Source organism: Perna viridis, chromosome 2 (genome assembly GCF_037379345.1).
Source record: "Perna viridis isolate PV_CMFRI_1.1 ecotype Kerala chromosome 2, ASM3737934v1, whole genome shotgun sequence".
Classification (NCBI taxonomy): Eukaryota; Metazoa; Mollusca; class Bivalvia; order Mytilida; family Mytilidae; genus Perna; species Perna viridis.
The window spans coordinates 66,099,930-66,117,324 of NC_142446.1; positions in this window are offsets into that span (position 1 = coordinate 66,099,930).

The window sequence follows — 17,395 nt, forward strand, 5'->3', positions numbered from 1 at the left end:
AAAATGTATTTTTCATTCCTTTGTGACATTAAAATTGATATTTTAAGTTTCATTTGCAGTTTTTTAAATTATAAAATACTCACAAGAGAAAAATACCAATACCAGCATCAAAAGTCTGTGGGTAATTACTACACTAAGAGGAAACAATCTGACTCTAATGCATCCAATACTGCTAGGCCTGAACTCCTATGGAAAAAATACAAGATTCCACAAAGTTTGAAGAAAAATGTTTCTATGAATAATTATTTCACTGGACAAAAAAAATCTTCTTTTTAATTAATAATCTAATTACTAATTTGATTACTCTCTCTCCTACACATCTTTCGTCATTACCAAGGAATGCCGTCGTGACTGAGTAACAAATTTTACATATGATATTCTGACGCAATGTTAATTAGATTAGTCTCCCCTTGATGACTAATGCACCTGAAAAACAGCAGTTTTAAGTAAAATCAAACAAGTTTAAGCTTATTTTATCAAATAAATTTTTATTTTGGAAATTGTGTTGTTAGTGTTGACTAATTTAATATGCTAAATTGTCAGTAAATTGGGGTTTTTTTTCACAAAACATTTTTTTTAACATAAAAACCTGGTGTGTTGAAGTATTCAATTTTCCTCCAAATCTTGCAAGGACAGTGATTGGGAATAGAGGGGCATTTGCTTTTATCACATTGCTGCTGAAAATGTCCCATTAAAATCAGAAATTTATACAAAGAATGTTCATGAAAGGCCCATTAAAATTCTGAAGATCACTAAAATTGGCCCATTCTCAAAATTTTAATCCTGACCACTGCAAAGGAAGAACTAATGTATGTAGGCAACCATTTTTTTTTTAACCACAAATTTAACTTCTTAACAAAATGTTAAAAACTGAAACTATATCATAGTCTAATGAAATCCATAATTTCAGGAAAAAAAGTGTATATAGGGAGAGGGGGCTTTGGAAAACATATCTTTATAATGTATGGATGGGGGTATTTCAAAGCATACATAATAATACTTTATAATGAACATTTAATTTAAATTCTATGAGTGGTGGGGTGCAACTAAATGTGTCGTCCAACCCTCCCATACACTTTTTCTTGGAATAACCCAGAACCATAAAAATTGAGACCAACAAATAAAAGAACTTTTACAGGATGTAAAATAATACCTAGTGCTTACTGGTTTACAGCATCATCTTTTGAATCTTAATTACAATAACTCTGCTGCTGGAAAGCAGTCTGCAACAGAAAAGAACAAACAGAGTAAGAAACTATGTTCAATTTCAAACTGTTTGTTTAGTAGTTGGTGTCTATTTCAAAGGTATTATTTACTGAAAAGCAGAAAATATACATCACAAGTTCAAATTCTAAAATAAGCCATTTATCCCTTGTTTGTAAATTTTTCCTTTGTTCCTTTGACTAACAATCCTATAACATTTAAACAAAATCCCATGAGCAGTTTCTGAGAAATTGTGTCCACCAAGTATTCCTGTAGTGTAGAATGTACAAATTAAATGAAGTCCCATATCTCCTGTAAAATTTGTCAAATCAAAATGACTCCGTCATATGATCAACTACAAATGTTGACTAACAATCCTACAAAATTTGAACAAAATCCATCAAGCGGTTTCAGATAAGTTGCATCAACAAATGTGACGGGAAAGATGGACACACACCAGTACTTCTATGACCCCTTCTGCAAAGCAGCTGGGAACAAAAATTTATGAGCAATACCATTTTCATTCTAATCAAATATCGTTGATATGAAATCCAAAGTTTTTGTAATGAAATTTGTTACTTTATACTAGCCAAGCTTTTTTTATTTTTCAAATACACATATCATATGATAAAAGTGTCAACGAGTAATTAAGCATCAATCTTTCTAAAAACCAGACAGAAGGCGATTCATGCATGTTAAAAACCCATCAAATTCAATTTTATTTCTTGTTCAGAAACAGTTACTGATCACATAACCAGTCTTAGTTTTTCAATTGGTTGTTGCACTTTTGAGATAAAAATTATACAGATTGTTCATAAAATTTGCACTTTGCAAGAATTATCGTTCTTGATTTGGCTTCGTTTTGTTGACTTTAGTAGGAGATGAATGTACAATTTTCTAAAAAGTGCAAATCTGAATGCAGAAAAGATTGTTGTTATGTGAAAGTATAGCATATGTAGACTAAATATGCATTGTTTGTTTGATGGGTTTTTCTTCACCATGAATCACTTTACCAGTGGCAGTGTCTGAATTTTATATGGACTGGTACTTAAATAAGCCATGCTAGACATTGTAAAACAAGTTTTAATCATTGTTTCAAATACATTAATTGATCAGCTTATCCACTAATTAGTTGACTTTAAGAAAACAATTAATTTTATACCAGGAGACTGTCTGCAAACCTCGAGTCATCCTAGATTTTGAGTTTGGGTCAACCTAGGCAATATTGTATTAGAATAAGGGTAACTTAGCTGTCAATTTTTTCTGACACTAAGATGTCACAACTCTGTAAAAATTTACTGAAGAAACACCAACTGACAAAGATTTATAGAAGGAACTGTAAAAGGAAACTGAAGAAGGTCTGTGGCCAAAACATGTTTTCAAGAGGTTGAAAAAAGATAATGATTTACCACAAGCGTTCCTTGAGGAATTCAAATACAATAATATATTCAAAGTTATTCAATACATCAACTCTTCCAAGTTCAACACATCCAGAATTGACTGTATCATTCAAAAGGCTTAAACCAGATAAAAAGTCAGCTATCAGCTAATATATTTCTTAAAAGTGCTTTATACATCAATTGAGACTTCTTTGTTGTTTTTATTATTATTATTATTATTATTATTATTATTATTATTATTGGTCTATCCTTGTCACCATATAATGTTAAGGCAAAATCAAAACAAATTAATATTCAATCTTTTTCCCCATTTTTTCTGTATTCAGATTTTATAATAATACTACTTTTCCTGTCACTTCAAGAGCTGTTTTGATCTTATTGGTGGGTACAACAACATAAACAAAACACAGCCTATTAGCAATGGTAGTATTATTCTAAGATGATTTTACGAAGTCAACAAAGCGGAAATTGGCAAAAATGGAAGTAAATATACAGTAAAAAAAGAATTGTAACAGTAAAATCCAGATTTGAAATAACAGAAACCTGCTAAAAAAAACGGAAGAAAATCATCCCTGATATTACTGTAATACACATCTTTCTATTAATCTTTAGAAATTCAAAGACTTTGACTTAAGGGAAAAAATATTAATCTATCTACAAATCACTTTTGAGCACTTGGGTCATCGCATTTTTAAGTCTGGCCTAAGCTTTGGAAGAGTGTTGCCCTCATCATGTAGGTACTCCAACAGAAAAAATAAAGTCTGAAATTCAATGACTTTTGTGTGCAACATGATAACAGTTAGCATCAAAAGTAAGAAAAAGTTTTTTTCTTTAATTTCTTCATATTTAAAGAAACATAACAAAATTTATAATTGCTTAATTTACCAAATTTTGTGATTTCTTTTTACCCTGACTTATTTAAAAAAACAAAAACTAATGAGAGTAAACGGAATAACTGGATACAAACACATTCACATCTGGAGTAACAACAACATAGTAATTACCTACAAAAATGAAGAAATTGTCTGTTTTGCACAAAATTCAAATAGTCATGCATCTATGCACATTAATAAATTCATTTGAAACTTGAAATAAAGCAAGTGTAGCCTCCAAATTACAAATGGCACATACTGAGCACCAGATAATCATTCTCAACTTGTTCAATGAAAATTGCCAAATTATCAAATTTTCTGTTCATAAAACTTTGTAAGGGTTGCTCTGACATGTCTATACAGTGACAACCAGATCTGATTCTATGAGGTGAAAAAAAATGGGTTCCAGCAAAATTACAAGTAAATAAGCAATTAAAACTAAAGAATAACTGAAGTAAATATGGCTGAAAAAAAAGAATAATTCTGTTTTACATTTAAGAAAATAATGTTTGATGGAACACTTGGATCCATTTTTTTTCTTTTAACTGTTGAAAGTATAATTATTCAAGATTAGTCTCCCCTTGATTGATGTTCACAAACCAATCCTAAAGTTTCTACAATCAAGAATAACCAAACTTTTCATGTTTTTTTCAAGATTTAAAAAAAGAAAATAAACTATTACTCTTAAAATATTGACTTATTACTCTGATACATATATTTACAATGCAAAATGTGGCATTCAGTTTTAAATGTAAGAACTGTTAAAAAAGAATAATCAAGGGAACCAAGGTTATAGGAGTAATCAAAAGAATGCAATCCAGGGACAAAGACCAGACTTGGAAAACAGACCTACACAACAAAGAACATAAAGTAACTAAAATCATACATACAAAGTAACAAAAGCAAAGGAGCAACTCGGACTCCACTAAAAACTGGGAGCATGGACCAGGTGCACCGGTAGGGTAAGCATCTTCTGCTTTTCTAGAAACAGCCACGGAGTAAACAAGTAAACAACAGTTTCTATAGTTGGTGCATCAATTAAATTCTTATTTGGTATGGTTTATGTTTGTAAGACGAAACTTAGGTTGAAAAAAAAATGATTGAAATATTTTAAAATATGAGTTAGTCTCGTAAAATTAATTATCAACATAAGTGGTACTGAGGAGAGCAAAAAAGAAGATAGTCTTGAAGGATTGGAAACTTTTTCTTTTCATTTAATTAAGAATAAAGAAAATTTATTCAAGGTTTTAAACAGAAAATTGTTAACAAACTTCCAGAAAGAATACCATCCCTTTTCCAACCAAAGAAACCATGTGGTCAATTTAGAAACAAACAGTCGACAAACAGGAAGCTGATGTAGATTAATCCTAAACCAAATCCCGAAATATAGCATACTATACCAAGTGGCAGTGATAGGTAGTTTCAGAGAAAACTATTACGAGAACTAGTCAAACAATAGTCAAAATATAAGCAACACTGTCAAACAGGAAGTTGATGTAGCTGAAGTCTAAAACCAAATCCAGCAAAATGGTAGCCCTAAATAAACCTCATGTCAAAATACATTTGCAGAGAAAACTGTCATGAAAAAGATACAGATGGACAGACAGAAGAATGGACAGATGGACACCATGATTACTATACACAGCCAAATGTGCCACACATGAAAATCATATGGTTTGTAATTGTTACACATAATTATCATATGAATCAAGCACCATATAATTATCATGTGGCACATTTGGCTGTGCTACCTTCTATTTTAAAAGCAGGGGTATGAAAATTTTATTTTTTTTTTGTGTTTGGACAGTGTATTTAATGACGCAGAGGACAACAACAATAACAAGGCTATGGTGCTATCGTTGTTGTTCTCTGCACCATTAAACATTATACAAAATCAATATTTTTTTTTTTTGGGGGGGGGGGGGGAGTGTGGTTTGTAGAAAAAGGTTAAAAAAAAAAAAGTTAAAAAAAATACTGTCAGCTTGCCTATATTTCATGTTTGTTATATAGCTTACCATTCCAACATCAACATTCTCTGTTCAAGGTTTAGTCCATCTTCATTACTTAAGTACTCCTCCGTCTAAGAATCAGGCAAAATGTGTATAAGGTGTGGCACATGAATAAAAAATACACAGAGATTCTATTGCATTATCCAAGTATTTATACCTCATAACCCCAAGAAATTACTGTCAAAGTGTTTGTAAAGTTTGCCTTTTAAAAATATTGATAGGTCAAATTTTGTTGAAATGCAATATGGAAAAATGGTGGGAAAATTTTCCCACACTTTCTTCTTATATAAGCAATCAAAAAATATCTATGTGACAGATGCTTCAGGATAAATTTAAATAGCTGTTCAGTTGCTTTCTAGATGTACTGAATATATTTAAGGCAAAAAAGACCAAACATAAAATTATGATGTGCCACCCATTGCCTGATTTTTACACAGAATGGTATTTAATGCCTTGCATGAACTTTGATGTCAACAATGTGTATGCAACATTAAGTCGATTATAAGAAGGCCCTGGAGTAGTTCTGTTCCTGGAAGTATATACATAGTAAAATTATTTCATGGACAAATAAATAATAGCATTTTAAATATAATATACAGTAATATAGGATTATTGCATATATATTGCAGAATTTATTCAAAATAGTATATTTTATTGCACAAGCTTGTAAATGCAATAGACATATACTGCAAGGTATAATATTTACCAATATTCATGCAATAACCCTTTTACTGTACAACAAACATTTTTGTTATAGACAACACCATAAATTTGAAGCTATATCTGCACTAATGCATTATGGGATTCAGCTGTACACTTTACTTTCATCACTTTCTGTGGTACATGTATATATTTTTTGTGCTATACAATGACAGTAATTTATCAAAACTTGTTGTGTTCTTCTGCCGTATAAAAAGACATTTCATTTACATTTTCACTTAAATTGCCAGAAAATATCAAATTTATTTGGCAAGCTTTAGGAACAGACAGATTACGAGGGTTTCCTGAGCTAATCCGACTGTTTTGAAGCGAGTACAAATAAATATATTGATATTTTCTGCAATGTTCATGTATTGTTTTTATCCTGCAAACACATTTTGGAAATAAAACATGCAAAATTTGTCTATAAAAATATTTTTTTCCAGCAATATTTTGAGCACTGTTGTCAGTGAGGGCACCTCTGAACTTGTTACCCGTTTCCTGTTTTTGACCTTGCTCATAACTGAAAAGGTAACCATGAATCATCTCCACCATTGGCAGTGTCTGAATTTTATATGCATTGGTACTTAAATATTTGTGATATCATAAATCTTGAGACATAGATAGAAGTGACAATCATTTTATGAATTTTCCCGAACTTTGTTATTTTCCGGTTTTTTTTAATTAGGGCCAGATTTCTTATCACCTTAAGGTTCACAAAAGAATCTAATATTGTTTGGCAAATGTGTTTCATAAAATAATATTATATTACTTTCTTTGAAACATACATTCTGACTTTGAGCAAATTCAAATTAATTAAGATTAGTCTCCCCTTGATGTAAACACAAAAACCAAAAAAAAAACAAAAACAAAAATACATATTCAAAACATTCTATTTTGTTCAAATATTTTTGGTCTTTCAAAACATTTCTCCCACTTTTCTGGGCCAAACACACAACATGGTATCCATTTTGTATGCATCAAATGTAATATCATCAAATATTAAGTTGGAGGGTGGAGAAGTTCACATCATTGCATTAACAAAATCATGTAATGTAATTTTCAACATCATATTAGCCTTTAAATTTTTGGTAAAAATAAACTCATGTGTCTGATAGTCTCTTAGATACCATGAAAATTTACTTCATCCCAAGATACCATGTAGATGGCATCAGTATTCCTGTTGAAAACCAGTAGCGATACATCACAATACAACCACATTCTCCTGATAGGTAGATGAGCAATAAAACAGCCATAAAACTGTTTCGGTTGGTAATCTATACAAAAAAAATAATAGAATGCTGACCAATAATTATGTGTTGGGTCAATTTCATTAAACAACGAAGTTTTTAGATGTAACTCCATAGTGTTACAAACTTAGTAGAAAACATCACAGTTCTGTGTTTATCATTATTTTAAAAAAAAAACTAAATAAAACTTTAATACTGGCTGATCTAAGTACTTGCAATAGATTTGAGAAATAAACTTTTTGTAGTGGCTGTGCACAATATACAGACGCTGTACAAAATTAATTGACCATGTTAAACAATGAAGCCATTTAGTAGCTTAAATCAGTCTGTGAAATTACAAACAGACACATAGACTATTTCAATAACATATCAATAACTTTTATTAATTCCATTACTACCCAGTTCCTCCTCCTGACGCCCCCTCTGTTTACCTTACTACCCAGTTCCTCTTCCTGATGTCCCCTTCTGTTTTTCTTACGACCCAGTTCCTCTTCATGATGCCCCCTCTGATTTTCTTACGACACAGTTCCTCCTCCTGATGTCCCCTCTGTTTTCGTTACTACCCAGTTCCTCTTCCCGATGTCCCCCTCTGTTTTCCTTACTGCCAACATCATCTCACTGATGTCATGATCAGGTGCTTGCCTAAAAAATAGAACAATAGAAAACCATAATTAATTGTACAGACAAACGTAAAATACACCAGTTGATTTAACAAAAGTCAGAAGTAAAAAACTTTTGATAGTAATGATGTCACAATGCTTTTTTTCTCTAAACATGACTTATTCAACTTAAATAATCCATTACAACTGGTATTCTTTCACTCATACAGGAAATTATCTTCAATCTGGTGCTCAATTTATGGAAGGACAAAATGTCTCACACTAGCAGAAGAAATCCAAGACAGTAGCCTTTTTTAGATGTATCAAATCTTGCAGAATTTGCATGATTCTTACAAGGACTGCTACTTTAGTTTTTATATGTAATATATATTGTGGTAATGACATGAAATAGCCGTTATTTGCAAGATTTAGCATCAAGTTCAAACAAATGCATGTTTACTTTTGAACTTAGATACTACATATAGTTTTAAATCTCTTTGGCAATTTTTAAAAGTATTTTAAAAATTTGATCTTACAAAAATCCACTTACAGTTTTACACAGGAAACAAGAGCTAGTAATGTTAAAGTTTACCTACTCATTACACTTATAAAACTGATGTCAGATAGCATGTGAAAGAAACTTTGTGTTGAAATAATAATTATCTAAGGATGGAAGATAAGAGTTAGTGATACAGTGTAGCAGGAACATTTTCCACTCTTGAGTGCCTTATAGCCATTTAGGATCATTTACCATTAAATATAGATTGTTTCCCCATTAATTCAATATCAAATGTTATCGAAAAATACAATATTTTCTTGACCTACCTACCCTATTTTTTCTTGGCTAGGAGAAGGAAATGAGACTTTTTTTACCTTAGGGAACTTATCAGATATCTGTTAGATAACTGTTTCCTTATCCTTTGAAATTTATCTTTTTTTGTCAAGTCTGTACCAGTAAATACATGTATTGTGTGCAAAATCCCTTAGAACAAAATTTGCAAAACCATTAACAGATAATTGCAGGAAAACAGTTTGTCTTCAAAATTCTAATCTTTTTTTTGTGAGCTCATACTAGACAATACTGGTTATGTGGGCCATAATAGACCCTACAATAAACTTAAGTAGAAACCACACAACTAAAACAAGGTAGTTTACTTTACCAAAATATCAGCCGTCCATGTTTATTACATGTAGGTCTGCTTTTCTTTGGTTTTGGAAAAAGGAAATCTTTGATAAAATTGGGTGTTTGGTATAAAATTTAGGAAAATGCTCAAGTTTTTATGTTGATATTGTTCTTTTTATATGATAATACATGTATATAAGATATGTCCTTTGCTGAATATTTCATCAGCCTATGTATAATTTTTTCCTAACAAAATTTCAAGTTAAATTCTAAGTAAAATTTTCACAACTGTTATTTGTGTTTTTTTTTTGTAAATCGACCCATGTCCCAGAATGAGGATAACATAAATGTACAGTTATTGTAATAATTGATTTTATGTAGACAAATGACCATTTTGATAAGTTATGTATCTCAATTTCCCTTAATATCCTTCATTATTTTGGCACACAGCTTTGAGTGATTGGTCCTTGAGGTCACATGACCTGGTGAAGATACTCGTCCAGCATCTAATTAATTATTCAAGATTTTAGAAAAATAACCACTGACCTTAATTGATTTTTCCTCCCACCTACCTCTTTAACTCCATATGGAATACATTCCCTAATTTAGTAAAGAGTATATGTTAATACTCTAATATGGTTATAAAAAACTCACATTGAGGGAGACAGTTTCTTGAGAACTCTTACCTAATCTCATATAAGTTGTTCAACAGCTACATCTTCAAATTATTTGAAAATCATTAGTGACGTAGTACTCCTAACATGAGAAAGGTATAACCTGTAAAGTTAAACTTAAATATATAGATATATTTGAAATTCTTCATGTTGCTTTTCTAGACATCTTGACGGTTTTTGTCACTTCTTTATGCTTAGTGAGACCAGTATAGCTTAGTGTTCCTACTTTGGACTTTTTGGCCATAGCCTGAAAGGCCTACTCTTATTGCATGCCGAAAATGAAAAAAGGAACTGAATTTAAATAATTATTGAAGACTATATAATAACTCTTTTTCGTGAACATGATACAATAATACAGAACATTGTATGGGAAACTCCAAAAGATGTGAATTCCTGTCAGACTGAAATCAGGCGCTCAATGCTTCCAAGCTTTGACTTTATTTTGCTTTCAATACCATTATGAGGACTTAGTCCTCTATTAATCTATAAAATACTCAAATGTGTTAAACATAATCTTTTTTAGAAATAATATTTTCTTGAGGTTTTTGTTAAATAGTTCATTTCTTCTTTTTTCATACATTCGACAAGACCTTATACATGTCAATTAATGAAAGTCACATTGGACGGACCAAAGTAAATTAAGACAAATATTATTCTTCAAAATCTGTTCAACAGTTTAGGAGTAGCTAGCATAAAGAAAATGACGTGACTAGACAAACATGGTGATTGCTTTATGTCCTTTTCGTTTTAGCAGGCACACAAGATGTTGCTTGATACTTTGTGCTAAGACTAATACTCTCAACCATTTCTGTATAAATGAGTAGTATGGTAAACAAGAAGAAGATAAGGAAGGAACCTGGAAAATGGAAACATGGTATAAGTCATCATGCAAAAGCAATACATTGAAAGTACACTAATTCGTGGATACTATATTTCGGGGATCAGAGAAGAAACACAAAATTGTAGATTCTTGAATTTGTGTTTTAAAGTTTTCAGTATACGAATCAATGGGAATCTACTATTCATTGGGAACCAAATTTCGTGGTTTGACCTGCCCAGGAAAACCATGAAAATTGGTACCCCACTAACAATAGTACTTTCACAGTAGTCTGATTATCTAAGCATTCCCTTCAATAGAGAAATCTTTCACAGAAAAGTGATATAAACAGATGAACGGATAATATGATTGTTATATACCACAAATCGTTACATTTCTAAACTTTTGTTTGTTATGTGTTTGTACATTGGCCTGAATAGTAAAGTAAAATACTAAAGCAATTTGTAAAGAAAGTAATTAAAAAAATAATTTTCAATGTTCCAGGACAATAAGTTGGATACCAAATTACACCCGCATCACTGTAACCATGACAACAAACAAAAGAAATCAATCCACTGCAAGCTGTGGAAATTTTCAGGATCAATACCACTGCTATCAAATGTGCAGGATACAACAAAAACTTAAAATGACTATGTATTTCAATCAAGTATGCTTTTGATCTAATATTCCATTTTTTTTTTTTCAAACCAGCCATTTTATTTGCACCAACAAAACCAAATGGAAAATTATATTGAAGATTATGTTTAAGTAAAAGTAGTAAGTATGCCCTATCTATATAAAGCCAAATTGGAAATAATCTACCCATTAGGGGTCAAGATAATTTAAACGAAATTTAGATGGACTATTCTAAACATTTGATAGTAATGATGTCACAATGCTTTTTTTCTCTAAACATGACTTATTCAACTTAAATAATCCATTACAACTGGTATTCTTTCACTCATACAGGAAATTATCTTCAATCTGGTGCTCAATTTATGGAAGGACAAAATGTCTCACACTAGCAGAAGAAATCCAAGACAGTAGCCTTTTTTAGATGTATCAAATCTTGCAGAATTTGCATGATTCTTACAAGGACTGCTACTTTAGTTTTTATATGTAATATATATTGTGGTAATGACATGAAATAGCCGTTATTTGCAAGATTTAGCATCAAGTTCAAACAAATGCATGTTTACTTTTGAACTTAGATACTACATATAGTTTTAAATCTCTTTGGCAATTTTTAAAAGTATTTTAAAAGTTTGATCTTACAAAAATCCACTTACAGTTTTACACAGGAAACAAGAGCTAGTAATGTTAAAGTTTACCTACTCATTACACTTATAAAACTGATGTCAGATAGCATGTGAAAGAAACTTTGTGTTGAAATAATAATTATCTAAGGATGGAAGATAAGAGTTAGTGATACAGTGTAGCAGGAACATTTTCCACTCTTGAGTGCCTTATAGCCATTTAGGATCATTTACCATTAAATATAGATTGTTTCCCCATTAATTCAATATCAAATGTTATCGAAAAATACAATATTTTCTTGACCTACCTACCCTATTTTTTCTTGGCTAGGAGAAGGAAATGAGACTTTTTTTACCTTAGGGAACTTATCAGATATCTGTTAGATAACTGTTTCCTTATCCTTTGAAATTTATCTTTTTTTGTCAAGTCTGTACCAGTAAATACATGTATTGTGTGCAAAATCCCTTAGAACAAAATTTGCAAAACCATTAACAGATAATTGCAGGAAAACAGTTTGTCTTCAAAATTCTAATCTTTTTTTTGTGAGCTCATACTAGACAATACTGGTTATGTGGGCCATAATAGACCCTACAATAAACTTAAGTAGAAACCACACAACTAAAACAAGGTAGTTTACTTTACCAAAATATCAGCCGTCCATGTTTATTACATGTAGGTCTGCTTTTCTTTGGTTTTGGAAAAAGGAAATCTTTGATAAAATTGGGTGTTTGGTATAAAATTTAGGAAAATGCTCAAGTTTTTATGTTGATATTGTTCTTTTTATATGATAATACATGTATATAAGATATGTCCTTTGCTGAATATTTCATCAGCCTATGTATAATTTTTTCCTAACAAAATTTCAAGTTAAATTCTAAGTAAAATTTTCACAACTGTTATTTGTGGTTTTTTTTTGTAAATCGACCCATGTCCCAGAATGAGGATAACATAAATGTACAGTTATTGTAATAATTTATTTTATGTAGACAAATGACCATTTTGATAAGTTATGTATCTCAATTTCCCTTAATATCCTTCATTATTTTGGCACACAGCTTTGAGTGATTGGTCCTTGAGGTCACATGACCTGGTGAAGATACTGTTCCAGCATCTAATTAATTATTCAAGATTTTAGAAAAATAACCACTGACCTTAATTGATTTTTCCTCCCACCTACCTCTTTAACTCCATATGGAATACATTCCCTAATTTAGTAAAGAGTATATGTTAATACTCTAATATGGTTATAAAAAACTCACATTGAGGGAGACAGTTTCTTGAGAACTTGAACCTAATCTAATATAAGTTGTTCAACAGCTACTTCTTCAAATTATTTGAAAATCATTAGTGACGTAGTACTCCTAACATGAGAAAGGTATAACCTGTAAAGTTAAACTTAAATATATAGATATATTTGAAATTCTTCATGTTGCTTTTCTAGACATCTTGACGGTTTTTGTCACTTCTTTATGCTTAGTGAGACCAGTATAGCTTAGTGTTCCTACTTTGGACTTTTTGGCCATAGCCTGAAAGGCCTACTCTTATTGCATGCCGAAAATGAAAAAAGGAACTGAATTTAAATAATTATTGAAGACTATATAATAACTCTTTTTCGTGAACATGATACAATAAACAGAACATTGTATGGGAAACTCCAAAAGATGTGAATTCCTGTCAGACTCAAATCAGGCACTCAATGCTTCCAAGCTTTGACTTTATTTTGCTTTCAATACCATTATGAGGACTTAGTCCTCTATTAATCTATAAAATACTCAAATGTGTTAAACATAATCTTTTTTAGAAATAATATTTTCTTGAGGTTTTTGTTAAATAGTTCATTTCTTCTTTTTTCATACATTCGACAAGACCTTATACATGTCAATTAATGAAAGTCACATTGGACGGACCAAAGTAAATTAAGACAAATATTATTCTTCAAAATCTGTTCAACAGTTTAGGAGTAGCTGGCATAAAGAAAATGACGTGACTAGACAAACATGGTGATTGCTTTATGTCCTTTTCGTTTTAGCAGGCACACAAGATGTTGCTTGATACTTTGTGCTAAGACTAATACTCTCAACCATTTCTGTATAAATGAGTAGTATGGTAAACAAGAAGAAGATAAGGAAGGAACCTGGAAAATGGAAACATGGTATAAGTCATCATGCAAAAGCAATACATTGAAAGTACACTAATTCGTGGATACTATATTTCGGGGATCAGAGAAGAAACACAAAATTGTAGATTCTTGAATTTGTGTTTTAAAGTTTTCAGTATACGAATCAATGGGAATCTACTATTCATTGGGAACCAAATTTCGTGGTTTGACCTGCCCAGGAAAACCATGAAAATTGGTACCCCACTAACAATAGTACTTTCACAGTAGTCTGATTATCTAAGCATTCCCTTCAATAGAGAAATCTTTCACAGAAAAGTGATATAAACAGATGAACGGATAATATGATTGTTATATACCACAAATCGTTACATTTCTAAACTTTTGTTTGTTATGTGTTTGTACATTGGCCTGAATAGTAAAGTAAAATACTAAAGCAATTTGTAAAGAAAGTAATTAAAAAAATAATTTTCAATGTTCCAGGACAATAAGTTGGATAACAAATTACACCCGCATCACTGTAACCATGACAACAAACAAAAGAAATCAATCCACTGCAAGCTGTGGAAATTTTCAGGATCAATACCACTGCTATCAAATGTGCAGGATACAACAAAAACTTAAAATGACTATGTATTTCAATCAAGTATGCTTTTGATCTAATATTCCATTTTTTTTTTTTTCAAACCAGCCATTTTATTTGCACCAACAAAACCAAATGGAAAATTATATTGAAGATTATGTTTAAGTAAAAGTAGTAAGTATGCCCTATCTATACAAAGCCAAATTGGAAATAATCTACCCATTAGGGGTCAAGATAATTTAAACGAAATTTAGATGGACTGCATGACAGACGGATGGACGGAGTGATTCCAATTAACATGTACCACCCACTAATTGAATTAGGGTATACATATTAATAACTGTTTTCAGACAGCAGACGGCAAATATGCCAAGGATGTCAAAGAATGTCTGTAACTTGACATAACACGACTAGATATCTTGGGAATTCTCATTGGCATATGACCAAAATCTGGAAAATTCTGTCTTAGTAACTATAAATAGCTTTTTTTAATTTCTTTGTAAACCAAGGTTACAATTGACAATGCAGAATAAAAATAAATATTTTCCTACTTGCCATAAGATAAACAAGTCTATACAAATCTATTCCTGACCTATTTGAAAACTGATAAAAAATGTCAAATTTTATAGGAATTTTTCTTAGATCACATAAACAAGATTTTCCAAAAACCTATTTAGTTATACTTAATAAAAAACCACTATGTATATAAAATGGATCTTTTGTGACAAAGAGGTTTTTAAAAAGTTCTTTGTCCCAGAACTATTTTAAACAAATCCTGTTTGATCATGTTAACCAATTTTATAGGAATTTTTACTTAGATAACATAAAAGATTTTCCAAAAACCTATTTAGTCATACTTAATAATAAACCACTATGTATATAAAATGGATCTTTTGTGACAAAGAGGTTTTTAAAAAGTTCTTTGTCCCAGAACTATTTTAAACAAATCCTGTTTGATCATGTTAACCCATTATCAACCACGTCTACATCTACAAATATTTCCTTATTAAACAACCATAAACTTATCATTCATTAAAAGTTGAACAAATACAAAACACAAATCTTATACATATGCAAAGAGTACTCAAGGGAACCAAGGTTATAGCGGTAATCAAAGAGTAATCAAGGGAACCAAGGTTATAGCAGTAATCAAAGAGTAATCAAGGGAACCAAGGTTATAGTAGTAATCAAAGAGTATTCAAGAGAACCAAGGTTATAGCTGTAATCATAGAGTAATCAAGGGAACCAAGGTTTTCATGGTGCAGATGGATACACCATAACAATCCAATTCAGGTACAATGTATGCTGTACAAATGTTTCAAGGAGTAAGAAAAAACTTAGGAAGTTAAGATTCAAAAGTAAATAGTATACAAGAAGTACTAAAAACCAAACATTTTAAAAGAGAGAGTCTTATTCCAGCACAGTTAAGTTCTATGTATGTCAAAGGAGACATAAAATGGTAGTCCCATGTTTGATACAAGGGATGAAGCCTCAGTTATTTGGAGTTTCGAATTTTGTGCAACGGCAAATTTTGATAGATAATATGTTATATAGTTTGAAGTCAGACAAGTCTGACTACAAATCTACGAATACATGAATCACATTAACTTCAGAATTAAATACAGCCAAAACTACATGTAAAAGGCTTTCAAAATAAAAATTTGAAGAAACCATTTTGAAACATTTTCAGATATCTTTTTTCACTTTCTGTGGCCTAAAAATCAGAGAACACAGAAAAACAATACAGAGTATTAACACCTGTGTTCTAGAAAAACCATTAGCAGAGGCAAATAAAATCTATCCCAGGAGGAGTAGAACTTTTATGTTGATTTTTCTGACTAACTTTATCACTGATATCAGATAGCAAGAATTATTCCATTCTTAAGCATTGTACCAGGGAAAACAATGTTATTTACCAGTATTTATAGCAATGGTTTTGGCTATCCATCAATAATTTTACTATACCTGGCATTTTTCCATAGTAGTAAATACTTTCATAAAGAGCTGACGTTTCCCATTTCTCACATATGTGCTTTTTAAGTACTTACCAAAAGTCCTTGTTTTGTTGTACTTTAATCTTGAACTTTGTGAATACATTTTTAAGCCTATCAATAAATCAACATAACACTAGTCCAGCCAGACATGAACACTAGACGACCTATGACCTGAAGAACTAACACACATGTACTATCATTCATTGCATATAGATAAAACAAATGACACCATACTATCATGATTATGATCATGATTATGATCATTTAGAAATAAACCTTAAAAATCTTACAAACTTTCTTTTCATGCATAAATATTAAGAGTAATATGGCATTCAGACTGGTTTATATACATAAATCACCTTATGAAAAAAAAAACACACACACACACGTCTGTGTATAAAGGCTTTGACAGCCATGACCTGTTTACCAATAAATTTCATGATTTTTTTCCAGAATGACACATTCATTGGATTAAGAGTAAAATAATGTTTTTAAACTTTTTTTTTCTGACATCTTCAAAATTTGACTTTTATAGATGCAGCGGTGGTCCTGGACCCTAAACTTCTGACCTTGGACCTAGATCTTCAACTTTTTTCATTGACACTTCATCATCTTCCATGATAACAATTTAACAAGTCCAGAACCTTCCACTTTCAAAAGTAAATTTGAGCCCCTATGTAAATTGTTGTTTTACATGTTTTAAGCAGATGTTTTCTACATTTCAGAATGAGAACATTTACTCAACCTAACCTACACTAACTTGTATAATATTATCATACGGAGTTTGATTTTCTCATAA